This window comes from Alexandromys fortis, unplaced genomic scaffold (genome assembly GCF_014885135.2).
Source record: "Alexandromys fortis isolate MF-2015 unplaced genomic scaffold, M_Fortis_MF-2015_v1.1 scaffold_13, whole genome shotgun sequence".
NCBI lineage: Eukaryota > Metazoa > Chordata > Mammalia > Rodentia > Cricetidae > Alexandromys > Alexandromys fortis.
Genome location: NW_026067908.1, coordinates 13092652 through 13107258, shown reverse-complemented (window position 1 = coordinate 13107258; position 14607 = coordinate 13092652). Strand labels below are relative to the sequence as shown.

The 14607-nt window shown below is 44.3% G+C and overlaps 1 pseudogene; it reads left to right on the top strand.

The window, feature by feature from the left end:
- The first annotated feature begins 267 nt into the window (after window positions 1-267).
- LOC126498108 (uncharacterized) lies at window positions 268-360 on the top strand (annotated as a pseudogene).
- The last annotated feature ends 14247 nt before the right edge of the window (window positions 361-14607 follow it).

Sequence of the window (14607 nt, the reverse complement as noted above, 5' to 3'; positions counted from 1 at the left end):
TCTTAACCACTGAGCCACCTCTCCAGCCCCACCCCCCCTTTTTAAAGATTTATTAATTTATTATGTATACAGAGTTCTGCCTGCATGGATGCCTACATGCCAGAAGAGGGCACTGGATCTCATTATAGATGGCTTCGAGACGCCTTGTGGTTGCTCAGAATTGAACTCAGGACCTCTGGAAGAGCAGCCAGTGCTCTCAACTTCTGAGCTATCTTTCCAGCCTAGGGTTTTTATTCTCTATATTTTAGGCATACATATTAAAATATTAAGACTATACTTTCAGGGATCATTTCTATAGTTCATTACTAAAATATTTATAGAGAAAATATGTTATCTGGGATCTGTTCCAAAAAATTCAGTAAGGGAGGAGAAGGCTAGGAATGCAAATGAAAAACACCAACCTTGTGTTAATGTATTGATCTTTAGCGAGTTCACAGAGACAAAGGATAGTGTTACCAGGAGAGGAAATATGGAGGTTCTTTAATAAATAGAGGATTTCAGTTCAGAATGATAAAAAAAAATCTGGAATGTTATTGAATATTATTTTAACTAGGCAAAGATGTGTTACATTTGTTTATGCTGCAGAACATCACTTTAACCGTGTGAAGGTGTGTTGCTTTTGTTTATGCTGCATTTGTTTAGTTATGAAAAGATCTGTTGCATTTGTTTCACCTTGCTTGCCTAAGACACCTGATTGGTCTAATAAGAACTGAACAACCAATAGCTAGGCAGGAGAGAGGATGGGCAGGGCTAGCCGGCAGAGAGAATAAATAGGAGGATCAACCTAGGCTGGGAGAAAAGAGGAATGAGAGAGAAGGAGGAGGAGAGAATGAGGGACACATTTGCGGCAGGCAGACACAGCAGCAGTGAAAGTAAGAAAGGGAATACACCCCGAGGCAAAAGGTAGATAAAGAGAAATAGGTTAATTTAAGTTAAAAAGAGTTAACCAGAAACATGTCTAAGCTAGACTGAGCATTCAAAACTAATAATTAGTCTCAGTGTCCTGGTTTGGGAGCTGGTTGGTGGCCCAAAAGAACACGCCTGGTACACTGGAGGATGCTGGAGACGTAACTCAGTTGGCAGATGTGGGCCTGGCATGTGTGTGGCCCAGAGTCAAATATGCGCACAGAGCATTGACGAAGGCGTCTCGGTTTTGTGCTGTGCGGCCTCATTTTCACTGTTCTGTGCTGCCAGCCCTTCTCACATGCAGAGTCTCCCAGGCCCTCTGCAAAGGCTTCCTCTAAACATTGCAGCATGCATCGTGTACTCAGAGAGGCCGCTTGCTCAAGGTCCAGCCAAATCCAATCCACACATCTGACTCTGGAAGTCAGAACTCCATTCTGCTTCTGAAGCTTTTGCTGATGAAAATGCATGTACACAAGCATGTTAAAAATAAATAAAGTCTCTGGGAAGGAGCTAGCAGTTGCGATTGGAACCTGGGCTAGAACAGTTATTGCATCAAGCATTGCTTTAGAGCTAAGCTTCCCAATAGCCAAGGCAAAATGGGAAATATGATGTATTGTATGGTATTTGATTTTTAAAGACAAACTTTACTGTCCTTCCCTCCCCTAGAACCAGGCATGTGCCTGCTCATTTACTCATCAGCAAAAGTCAGGCTCTTCTCGATCCTTCAAAAGACACACTTGAGATTTAATGTTCCCATGCCACGGACAGGTAATAAATTGTGTGTGTGTTGCCTTCCTTCCTTCCTTCCTTCCTTCCTTCCTTCCTTCCTTCCTTCCTTCCTTCCTCCCTCCCTCCCTTCCTAATTTGGAAAAAGAAGAAAGACATTGTTCTTAACATCAAACTCTAAACTAAATTGTGCATGTGTTTTTTTTTTTTATAGAAGGGACACTGGTGCCCTATGGAACAGTGTCTTTATAAGCTGGGACGTGTCACAATTCTCATGGCCACGTCTGGTGTCAGCCCCTAGCATAGGCAGGAACTGGAGGGTTTTAAGTATCACGGGTCTCCTGCATAGCCTTGAACTACTATGCTCTGTCCAGCCGCACATAGGTAATAGCATTATTATACATAGAATTCCATATTGCTATGTACTGCACTCTGATGAGATCAAGAATTCTCAGGCTCAGGGATTTGAGAAAACACATAAATTATGAGATTTTTAAATCCTGTCCATTTTAAAGTCAATATATGATCCTGAACATTTTAACAAATACAAAAGTCCTTCAGTAGACGTTAGTAGCAGAACGTTTGACATGTCGTCCCACAATAAGGTGACAAGCAGGAAGGACAGGATCCCTTGGTTTCCAGGGAAGTGAGCCGGAAATTGGAGGTCAAAGCTGTTCACAGAGGTTGAGGAAAAGACCAGCTGGATGAGGAGAACATCCGTTGTCACATGCCGGGTCCTTCAGGGGAAGGGTTTCTCTGTTGGTGGTTTCTAACCGCTTTCCCACAATGGACCAGTGAATTTCCAGGAAAGACTAACTTGATGCACACGCTGCTTAGGGGACATCTTTATCAGCAGCGCATCTCTTAACATCTCTGTTGGGGATATTATTTTAAGGAGTGTGACTTTTGTTCATGCTGCATTTGTTTAACTCTGTGAAGCTGTGATTCTTTGCCTGTTTAAAATGCCTGGGGGTCCTCAGAAAGAGCTGAGTGGCCAATAGCAAGGAAAGACAGGGCTGATGGGCAGAGTGTAAAGAGAAGGAGCAATCTGGGCGAAGAGGAGAGCAGAGAACAAGCGGAGGAGAACGTCAGGGGTCAAGCTAAGGCCAGGCATTCGTAACTAAGAATAAGCCTCCATGTGTGATTTATTTGGGAACTGGTAGTGGGCTCCCCAAAAGGGCGAAAGAGTAAGAGAGTAAAACGCCACACAGCACATAAAACACCCTAGAGCACAGAACGCTCTAGGGGAGCGTTCTTCCTGATGCTGCCGAAGATAATGGCCACGTGTCGGAGAACTAACTCTGGCTCATGTCCGCGGTAAGGGGAACACCATCTTTACACTTTCATCTGCTTTTCTACTTGAAATGCTGCTTTTCCCTTAAACAAGGCCCTCTGCTTCAAAGGGGTTGTTTGTGCAAGAAAGCCTGTTTATATTTTGGTCTTACATTTATCATGAAGAACACATTCTGAAAGCATATTTTGCTGTGATAAAGACATTTCTGAGATTAGAAAACTCAAGTACAGAAGATTAAAAATTTTTCTTTAGGGCTGGTGGGATGTTTTAGTGAGTGAAAGCCCCGTGCACAGTCTTTGATCCCCAGTATCCAAGGTAGAAGGAGAGAAACAACTCTCAGAAATTGTTCTCTGGCTTCCACACATATGTGTATGCACACACACACACAGCACACAGTAAGCAATTTTTAAGTTATGTTTTGTGTATTTTTTCTTTCCATGGAGTTAACTATGAGAAACACACAAACCCTCATCCAGAACTGTTTGTAAGGCCCCTGGACAACCAAAAAGCTAAAATCCTAAGCAAGGAATGTGACTGTCCCTCTACAGTGGATTAATGGGTAGAGCTTGCAGGGCCTTCCAGGAAGGTTATCTGCTCCCCCACTTCCCTGCTGGCATCTCGGTTCAGCACCCCAAAAGCAAGGGTGTTAGATGCAAATTTCCCCAAAGATAAGAATCCCCAGGATAGTGGAGATATGTGGGTGCATGCTGAGGTGGCTGACCCCTCTTGGTGGGTCACTCTGATTAAATCAGCAGAGCTGGAACCCAGTAACCAGGTTTTTGTTGTTATTTCTATACTTCTTGTTCATCTCTAAACCGAGCCTTTAGGTCACGATCTTCAAGAAAGTTGGCGGATGACAAGAGCTCTTCTTGGGTCTGCTATCCTGTAACCGACTCAGTGGGCGGAAAGTACTGGCTAGCCAAGGTGGGGCATGGGGGAGCCATTCTGATACCATTGCCTATGCAGCGTGGCATCTGTGTGAGCTGGGCTGTGACTGAGGTCTGGGCAACACGGCAAGGCGTGTAAGAACCAACAACCGGATTTGTTTGGCGCCGGAGAGAACTGTGAACAGCCTCCCTCTTTAAGTCTCCTGACGTGTCCCGATGAGGTGCCCTGCTGTCCACATTCTTCCCTAAGCCTGAGCCTTGTCACCTTAAACATCGAAGAAACGTTTCAGAAACACAGCGCTCCCCTCATGGGACCTGATCCGTAAACGGTAGTGGCCTGAGGTCAAACCTCTGGTCCTCTCCTCTTGCTTCTCGGGAAGCCAGTGAGTCCTCTGAGATCGACCAGTTTCTTTCAGAAACTGCTTGGAAGAATGAAAAGGGCCAATGGTGGCTAATGTTCCAAGCGACCCTTAGAAAGCTTTGAGTTCAGCCCACCGAGAAAACTAAAGGATGCTTACAGGGGCTGGCTCAGCTTCAGTTATCCCGAGTGTCTTCAGATGCATGCACTCTGGCCCAAGCCAGTGAGCCAGGAGGGGAGGAGGGCAGAGTGATGCTTTCGGAAGACCCTGGAAGCGCTACCTTTTCTACTTTTGCAATGTTGTTGGTTTAACCCAGTGCCTTGTGCATGCCAAGCAAGCCCTCGACTCCGCATCCCCAGTTCTCACCCATTTAAAATAGATTGCTATTTTGAGACAGAGTCTCCCTAAGTTGCCCAGGCTGGCCTCAGTCTCACTCTGTAGCCCAGGTAGGCTTCAGACTTTCAGTCTGCCTGCCTCCGCCTCCCAAGTCTAGTATTCTAGGTACAGACCACAATGCTCAGCTTATAGGAACATCTTTTTTTTTTTTTCTTAGATTTTTATTTTATGTGTATTGATTGTTTTGCCTGCACGTGTGTTTGTTTAACTTAGGAAGGCCTGGTTCCCACAGAAGGTTAGAAAAGAGTGTCGGATCCTCTGGAACTGGAGTTACAGCTGGCTGTGAGCCACCTTGTAGGTGTTGAAAATCAAATCCAGGTCCTCTGCAAGAGCAGCAAAGGAGGAGGTGTCTCTCCATTCCCCTCTGATCATCTTTCAGCATGGAAGAACTGACTCTGGTTTGGGCCATGGGGATGCTCCGGCCCTGGACCACCACCTGAGGCTATCTATGCTGGTGTCCAAGGGCCATGCTGTTACCCAGGGCCATAGTGATCTGAATGGCCTGACACCTACTCGGAACCATGGTGACTCTGGGCCTGAGTGGTGGTGGAGGGCAATGTCTGAGTCTGTGGTCCTACTGCAGCCTGAGCCCCTGAGAGCTGGTCCTGCCCCTCACTGGCTGCCTCAGTGGGAGAGCTATCTCTGGTCCCGGGAGAACTGGCCCTAGTGACAAGGGTGTAGGAAAGCTGGCCCTGGGAGAACTGCCTGCCCCTCACTGGCCTCTGCAGCAGAAGAGCTGGCCCCACCCCTGGCCATGTGCTCTGGAGAGCTGATTCAGACCCTCACTGAAGGAGGGCTGTCCCAGGGGAGGCCCAGACTGACCAACTCAGTTACCACTCAGGCCCATATCCAGGGCTCTGAGTTGGCCCATCCTAATGTATTTTTAAAGATTTATTTTATTTTATATAATGCATGTGTGTGTATATGTGTGTGTGTGTGTGTCTGTATATGGGTATATGCTATGTGAGTGTAGTATCTGAAGAGGCCAGAAGAGGGCATCAGATCCCATGCAGCTGAAATTAGGCATTTGTGAACAACTCCATGGTATATATGCTGGGAATCAAACTTGGATTTTCTCTAAGAAGAGTGTGCAATAACTCATGAGCCACCCCTCCAACCTCCATATCATGTATTTTAATCTGTTGTCACCGTCCTAATCCACTGACTGCCTTCCTCTTCTCAGCTAGTACACCTTTTACTTTTGTATCTTTGTGTGGACTTGTATCTCCCCCCCCCCGGTGTGTGTGTGTGTGTGTGTGTGTGTGTGTGTGTGTATGTGAATGAGTTTAATTATGGTTGATTACAGGAATATGGGTGAGGTTTTTACTAGAGCACAGGCAACTTACAGTGGTTACATCACTGGAAAAGAAAGTCTCTCCCACTCCCAAGCAACCATTAATGCCTGTAGACCCTGAGAGGTGTGTGTCCTCATAAGACCCTCCTACTCCATAATGAATGACAGGTTCAGTGCTGCAGGGCTTGTGCAGGTGATCATGTCTGCTATAAATTCTGCAATACATTTTATCTTAAAGGAATAAAAAAGTATTTCCAAGATCTGTCCATTGGAAAGGCTAGAGGCAAGCAATCAGCCTAGTAGAATGGATGGAGCCCATGTCATTGGTCCTCATATCTGTTGGGTTCCACACCTTTGAATGCAGCCAAACTTATACAGAAAATATTTAGGAAAAAATTGCCACTGTACTACTTATCAATCCATAAATAATTCCTGTGGCAATTATTTTTATGGTTGCATTTGGTATTATAAGTAAGGCAGATGTGATTTAAAGTATGTGGGAGGGTGTAACAGGCTGCAAACATATACCCTACCGTTCTATATAAGGAATTGAGCATCAGCAGACCTGGGTCCCTATAAGAGTCAGGCAAAAACTGGAATCAACCCAAGGTCGAGGGGAAATGTACTCAGATTGTGTTTTCCCACGCTCTACTTTCTGCAGGAAGGAGCTGCTGGATCCCTGGGGGAGATGAGTGATTCCACATCTCAGGCATGAAGACTCAAGAGAAGACTGCCATTCTAAAATGCAAGGGTGAGCACTGTAAGCAGGGGGTCTCACCAGACAGACACAGTGGCTTGGACAGCAGCAAGAAAATCACTGAAAAGAAACAAAACTATCAGATGTACTGAGAAACCTTGTGTTTATTCTGCAACACTTGAAATTTGTATTGATGATATTTGGATTGTGGGAAACTGCCACGTTTTGATTATTGATAAATAAAAGGTTCAAGAATTTAGCATCTTTCTTGTAGATGTGTGCTTCAATTCATAGTGAATAAGATGTTTCTTTCTTTTCTTTTTAAAGATTTATTTTATTTATGTGTATCTGTATGAGGCTGCCTGAGTTTATGGGTAGCACATGAGTGCAAGTGCACAGGATGGCCAGAAGGGGGCGTCAGGTCCTTTGGCGCTGAAGAGACAAGTGGTTATGAGCTGCCCAGCTTCAGTGCTGGAAACTGAACCTGAGACTTCTGCAAGAACAGCATCTCCAGCCATTGTTCCAGCCTCTTTTTTTTTGTTTTTGTTTTTGTTTACAAAAAATGGTTTCTTTTACATAGTGTTTCAGTTAAATGAATTACTTTTAAAAAAATCTAAATTGACTATCAGTAATTTATACTTCCCAATAGATCCCAAAGCTGGCCTGGAACTTGCTGTGTAACCCAGGCTTGCTTTGAACATATGATTTCCCAAGGTAATACCAAGCCAGGCGTAATGACACTTGACTTTTACCCAGCACTTGGGAGGCAGAGGCAGGTGGATCTCTAAGTTCAAGGCCAATGTGGTCTGCAGAGCCAGTTGCAGGACAGCCAGGGCTACACAGAGAAACCCTGTCTTGGTGGGGGGTGAGGGTGAGGGTGGAGGTGGAAGTAGGATCATTCTTTCTCTGGAAGACTTCACCTTGCACATTCTTGAGACGGCGCCAAGGATGCCCTGCTTTGTTCCTGCTTCTGTGGGTTGAGGTAAGGTTGGCGGTGGCAGCATCAGAAGTGACTGCACTCTGTCACTGATGCCATGTTGAACTCTTTAAAACTAGTGGACCATCCTCCTGAACATTAACCTTCATCAGGCGATGAAAGGAGACAAGAGACCAAGACAGAGACCCACATTGGAGCACCGGACTGAAATTTCAAGGTCCAAATCAGGAGCAGAAGGAGAGAGAGCAGGAGCAAGGAACTCAGGACCGCGAGGGGTGCACCCACACACTGAGACAATGGGGATGTTCTATCGGGAACTCACCAAGGCCACCTGGCCTGGGTCTGAAAAAGCCTGGGTTAAAACCGGTCTTGCTGAACATAGTTGACAATGAGGACTACTGAGATCTCAAGAACAATGTCAATGGGTTTTTGATCCTACTGCACTTATTGGTTTTGTGGGAGCCTAGGCAGTTTGGATGCTCACCTTACTAGACCTGGATGGAGGTGGGTGGTCCTTGGACTTCCCACAGGGCAGGGAACCCTGATTGCTCTTTGGGCTGACGAAAGAGGGGGACTTGATTGGGGGAGGGGGAGGGAAAGGGGAGGCGGTGGTGGGGAAGAGACAGAAATCTTTAATAAATAAAAATTATACCAATCAAAAAAAAAAATAAAACTAGTGGACCAAATAAATACGGAAGAGCCACTATGCCCACAGCTGTCACGTGACTCTCCTGTTGTTTGATAGGATGAGGGGTTATAGAAGACCGCGTATAAAATCGGAACACAGCAATTTCTCTCTCTGACTTCATTTAATACCCAGGATGTTTTTATATTTCAGTCTGAACCCAGAAGGAAGATTGTGGGCTCCCGGCCAGCGTCTCCCCCTTTTCAGGACCGACTTTTCTTCCTGTTTCTTTATAGAGTCCAGAAGAGCAGAGAAACCTGGAACACATTATGCACCTCTGACAGAAATAAAATACAAACGTGCTGTGTCAATTTCCCACGGACGCCAGAACCTGATCCTCATTTTATTTTCGGGAACGTAGGGGATGTTTGGCTAAATACTCAGCCCACCACAACTGAGCATGCAGGGTGTACTGCGCATGAGCTGTAAACCAAGTTCAGTCTCCTGGGCTTCCTGGCTTTAAGTTTCTAATGCCCTGCCCCACAGTGGAATTCCAGGGCCCACATCCTAGGTCCCAGGAGGTTCGCAAAGTTCCCTTCTTTGCAAAGGCCCGGATTCTTGGCATGTACTAAAGTGTGTGGGGGATCCTTCATGATAAGTAAGGCAGAAAAAAGACTTGCAGTAAAACAAGGGCTTTCTGAACAGGAAGAAGAGCAGACCGAAGCGGAGACCCCAGATGGTCTGTTTGCTGAGCTGCGGGTCTTTGTTCTGCACTTTGCTTCCTGCCTGAGTGCGATGCTCTTTTTGTTAATTTGGATTTGAACCAAATTGGATTCTTATCCGAGAGCCAAGACCCAGGGTAAGGAAGTTGCCCTTAGAAACAAAAATAAATTAAGAGACTAGCATTGAGCAACTCAGGCATTTTTTTTAATTAAAAAAACAAAAACAAAACAACTTAAGGTGGGGGGGGTCTCCGTATGTAGTCCTGGCTGGCCTGGAACTCACTGTGTAGACCAAGTTGGACACACAGGCACTGGCATCCATCTGCCTTTGCCTCCCCAGTGCTGGGATCAAAGGTGTGCATGCACACCTGGCCCAGGGCGGCTCTTCTTGATATCGACTTCCAGTAAAGCCTGTGGGAGCAGCGACTAACTTTCTTCCTTGTCTAACAGCTGAAGGACCTGGATCTTAAGAAGTAGCAATTACCTCCTGACTCCCACGCTTCTGCCCGTAGTCACCATGATAAACATTTTGTTTTAATTAGGAGGTTTTGTAAGGATTTATTTGCTTTAAAATGGTAAGAAATTTCTAGGGTAAATGTCATGGCTGCCAGGCATGGTATGAAAAGGGACAAGCTAAGTGCCTTAGGCACTTACACACGCCAGGCACCACGCAGCTACAGCGGGAACTGCTTTAGGTTATAGACCTGTGTCCTTGCAGCTGGGCTGGGCACAGGGGCTTTGGACGGGCACAGGCTTTGATGTTTCAATGAGCTCCTGCCAATTTGACCCTGGGTAGGTGCTTTGGGGTAACCAAGCAACAAAAAGGGCCAATCCGGCTGAGATAACTGCTACCTTGATGGCTATTTTCGTGGTCATGAACACACATTTGTGAGTACCTTAGCAAGAAGGCCACTTTTCTCAGTGTTTCTCCTATGGGAAGAGCATTGACCTGTGACTGTTTCTGAGTCCTCTAAATGCTGCTGTGCCCAAGAGCTCAGTCTCTGGGCATCTTTTCCAGTTAGTGTTGTCCGTCCATGCGCACATAGCTGTGGGGCGGCAGCACAGGAAATTTACCAGTGTGCATATGCTCAAAAAAGACCGACTCTCTCTCCCCCAGCAACTACCCTCTGCCAAAAACTCAGTAAGGGGTGGGGCCTGGAGATCCTCCTCCATCTATGCTGGGATTTTGGCTGGCTTGATCTTGTGATCTTGTGCCGTGAGTTTGTGACTGTAATAGCCACGCCATGCCCAGAAGACAGCGCTCCACAGCCCCGCTGCATCCTCTGGCTCTGGCATTCTTTCCATCTCCTCTTCCACATTTCCTGAGCCTTGGTGGTGGAGCAGCTAACACAAATATCTCATTTAGGACTGAACGCCCAATCTTTTGGTCTGTCTTTTAAGCTGTAATGTGTATCTCTCTGCACTGACTGCTATCTACTGTACAAAGAAACTTCTAAAGCCAAGGTTGAGAAAAATCCCAGGTCTTTTGGTAGAAACTGTCTCCAGGTCTATTGGTAGAAGCTGTCAGCACCAGAAATTGAGCCAGTCAAATCATCAGTTAGATTTTTTTTTTATTCACCCAGTACTATAGTCTCCCAATATCTATATCCCAGACTTCATAGGTAGAAACTGCCCTCCAAGGTGATAGTATGGAGGTTATGAGACTGGACTCATCAGGAATGGGGCCAGCACTCCCAGCAAAAGAAGATACAGTGAAAAGATGACCACCTATGAACCAGACGCCAAATATGCCAGCACCCCGATCTCAGACTTTCTAACCTCCAGAAACATGAGAAATAGCTGTTACTTATAAGCACCCAGGCTATGGGAGTTTGAGACAGAAGCCAAATGGGCTAGAATAGCAAGGGAAACATTGCTTTTCAGGAAGTAGGTTCTAGATTTTGTTGTTGTTTTTTTTTTTTTAAACTATGTCCTCATGGCTGGGTTCTGATACCAAATATGTATCACGTACAATGTCAGCCATTAAGAACATTTAATCCTAGCCCTTCCTTGAACACAAGCATCCTGAAGGATTCTGTCTCTTCTTCCACCATCTACTTCAAAGCCATCTGTTGCAGGAGGTCCTTCCGCTCCTCCAGCCTATAGCTGTTGAGATGCCAGCCCATTGGGGCGTGGTCTCTCTCCCTTTAAAAAAGCGGCTACTTCCCTCCGCTCTCTCTCTCTCTCTCTCTCTTTCCTCTTCACTTCCTGCTCCACTGGCGACTAGACTCCCTTCCTGGTTGCGCAGAGGGCTGTTGTCTGGGACAGTGATCTGTAAGTTTTTTCCTCTTTAAATAAATACCACCCTATTAATCATAATTCCAAACTGGTGTGGCATTGTTCTTGACTTACACCTTCAGCCATCCACCCTCTAATTTTACCCATAAGCACCCTGCTAACACTGGCTTGATAAGGCCATGTCTTTTCTAGCTCTGTGGTGCCTCCCTGCTCCTTGGGAATGGCCAGTCGTTCCTCTCACTGTGAGTCCTGCAGCCCTGCGTGGATGCTCTCTCTGACGGGAGGTGGGACTCACCTGGTGATTCTCCTCTCTTCTTGTTTTCCCTTTCTTTTCGTTCTTCACCACTGCTTTCTAAACTTTTCATTTTAAGACACTGTAAAAATATGTCAATGCCGTGGGACATCCTCGTCTAGGAAAGAAAATTCTAAAAAGTCTATACACACGCACATACAACGAGTAATGTCAAGAGGTTTCCTCCACTCGGCCTTCTCTCATAGGGCATGCTGGCAACTCCTAGGTCTTCCATGGCAAGCATTCTTCCAAACCCCCAAATTGTATGTCCAATTTATCTGGAAAATGTATCTGTCTCAAAGCATCATGACACATATACTCAGTGTGTCAGAAAGTGACCCAAATAGCCTCACACTCTCTGTTTATTCTTTTCCAAGATAGCCCATCTCGTGCTAACAATGTCATTCCCCAATCATCGAGAGGAAGAAACGTGCTCTTCCCTGCCTTCCCACTTCTGCCTCTTTGGCTCTTACATTCTAACCTCATACAAGGATTGCTGGAGGGGTCATCATTCCATCTTCCTGTCTCCTAGTCCGTCCTCCACACTACAGCAAAGTGCATCTTCATTATCTCTGTCAGTGCCATTGCTTATGGTAGTGCTTCAGCAGGCGTGTGTCAATGAATGAGAGTATCTGCATGGTTAATGCAATTGAAGAAACAGTAGAAGTTGTGTTTAATGATATTTCAGAATCTCCACTACGCTAAAACGCATTTTGAAGCTTCATGTGAGATATATGAAATAAAGTCATGATCTCCAATCACTGACATGTCACCTGGTCACCTGCTATATGTGTATCAAAGAATCTATAGGTAGAGAATTTCTGACTGTCCCAGTGTGACAGCTCAGCTTGGTCCCTGATGCTGTCCTTTCACAAACTGGTGTCTGCTCATCCATCTAGACCTGGTTCTGCACATTGCCCCTATGGCCTCCACCTCCACTTTGCCTGGTCTCTACTGAGAGTCAGTGACCACACCTACTGGTTTGTTAGTACTAACTGCCTGCGTGACCTCTTTGTTTCTGTATCAACCCTTGCCTAATAAGACTTCTTTAGAAATTTCTTGAACTCTGCTGAGACCCTAAACCTTATGGCCATGTGTATGTGCATGTGTATGTATGTCTGCTTTTCTTTATATATTATTTTTCTATAAATATAAAATATTTAATATTACTTTCAATTTCATGCATTATTTTTATTTTGTATACAAATATATTTTATGTATAAACATTTTATATTTATATGTAATATACTATTTATATACTTTATAATTTGTGATATAAAACTATATAAAGTATATAATACATTACATATAATTACTTTTAGTATATATTAATACATATATTTATCGCTGTAGATTACAGAATATATGTATTATAGAATAGATATATATATATTTTACTCTTCCTGTGTATGTTTATGTCTACATACACAAGCATACCCACATTGTGTGATGAGAGAGTTAATGTTAGTAGTTAAGACTGGAATAAAAGTCATGTGGTGGTGGTGCACGCCTTTAATTCCAGCACCTGGGAGGCAGAGACAAGTGGATCTTGAAGAGTTCCGGGACAGTCAGAGCTTTTACACAGAGAAACCCTGTCACAGAATTAAAAAGAAAGAAAGAAAGAAAGAAAGAAAGAAAGAAAGAAAGAAAGAAAGAAAGATTGTAATAAAAAGAATCAGTACTGTGGGACAATGGTCTGTACCCTGTCTCTTGTATTTTAAATAAACACAGATTTGCCAGTAGCCAGGCAGGAAGTGAAGGCAGGGCAAGGAGAACAGGAAAATCCTGGGAAGAAGCAAGAGTCAGTCTGCAGTCGTCACCCAGACACAGAGCAAGCCAGATGTGACTGCCTCACCAAGAAAGGTACCAAGCCATGTGGCTAACACAGACAAGTATTATGGGCTAATATAAAAAGAGAGATATACAGTAGAGATAGATTCAGATGAAAAACCCTCTAAATGGTTTACAGTGTGTTTAAAAATATATGTAGGCTTGTGAGAGAAAAGAAAAAGGATAAAGTCCTTAAAATAAAAAAGAAAGAGAGTAGTTGGGTGTGGTGGCATACACTTTTAATCCCAGCACTTGGGAGGCAGAGGCAGGCAGATCTCTGTGAGTTCAAGGACAGCCTGGTTCACAGAGTGAGTTCCAAGATAGCCAAAGATACACAAAGAAAACCTGTCTCAAAAAGCCAAACATTAAAAATAAAAATAAAAGAAATAGAGTTTGAAATAAAGCCATACAAAGATGGAAAACACACAGAGAGTCTGGATACTGTATGTTATTGTGTTGTCTCTGAATTGTATGACTGCTGGGGAAGGAGCAACAGCTGCTAAAAGGCATTTGATTATAAATGCTGCTGGATTAAACCAACATATGTGTTTTTAAAAATGCCTTGACTTCAAAATTTAAGTCAAAGGTATGTTACTTTGGAGAAGAGGTGTTGCTTTTGTTTCCACAGGAAATGAGAAGCTATGGATTCATTCTGAGTTAAGAAATATCAGGTTTGATCAAGGAAGACCCCCTGAGAAATCTCCTATACTAGCAGATGGCCCAGATGTCTGATTTCGACATCCAGAACAGTTTTAAGACTGCTAGCTGAGATGTTCAAGCCTCACAGAGTATTCCATTCAGGACTTGACCATAACTCAAAATTTTCTTTTGGTCCCTGTAAGATTATCAGCGCCCTTAATCAGCAGGAAGTATCCTGGAAAACTACACCCATAATCCAAAAAAAATGGATTATGGATATTTATCTTTGTTTAGAATATTGGTTACAAGTTGTTATGGATAATGGTCAGGAGAAAATCTAAACAAAAGAGATTAGATTCAGAGTTCTTGTTTAAAAAGATGGGGAGTTTCCAGGTTCTGGCTATTACAAACAATGCTGCTATGAACATAGTTGAGCATATACTTTTGTTGTATAATAGGGCCTCTCTTGGGTATATTCCCAAGAGTGGTATTGCTGGGTCCAGGGGTAGGTTGATCCCGAATTTCCTGAGAAACCTCCACACTGCTTTCCAGAGTGGTTGTACAAGTTTGCATTCCCACCAGCAATGGATGAGTGTACCCCTTTCTCCACAACCTCTCCAGCAAAGGCTATCATTGGTGTTTTTTATTTTAGCCATTCTGACAGGTATAAGATGGTATCTTAAAGTTGTCTTGATTTGCATTTCCCTGATCGCTAAGGAAGTTGAGCATGACCTTAAGTGTCTTTTGGCCATTTGAACTTCTTCT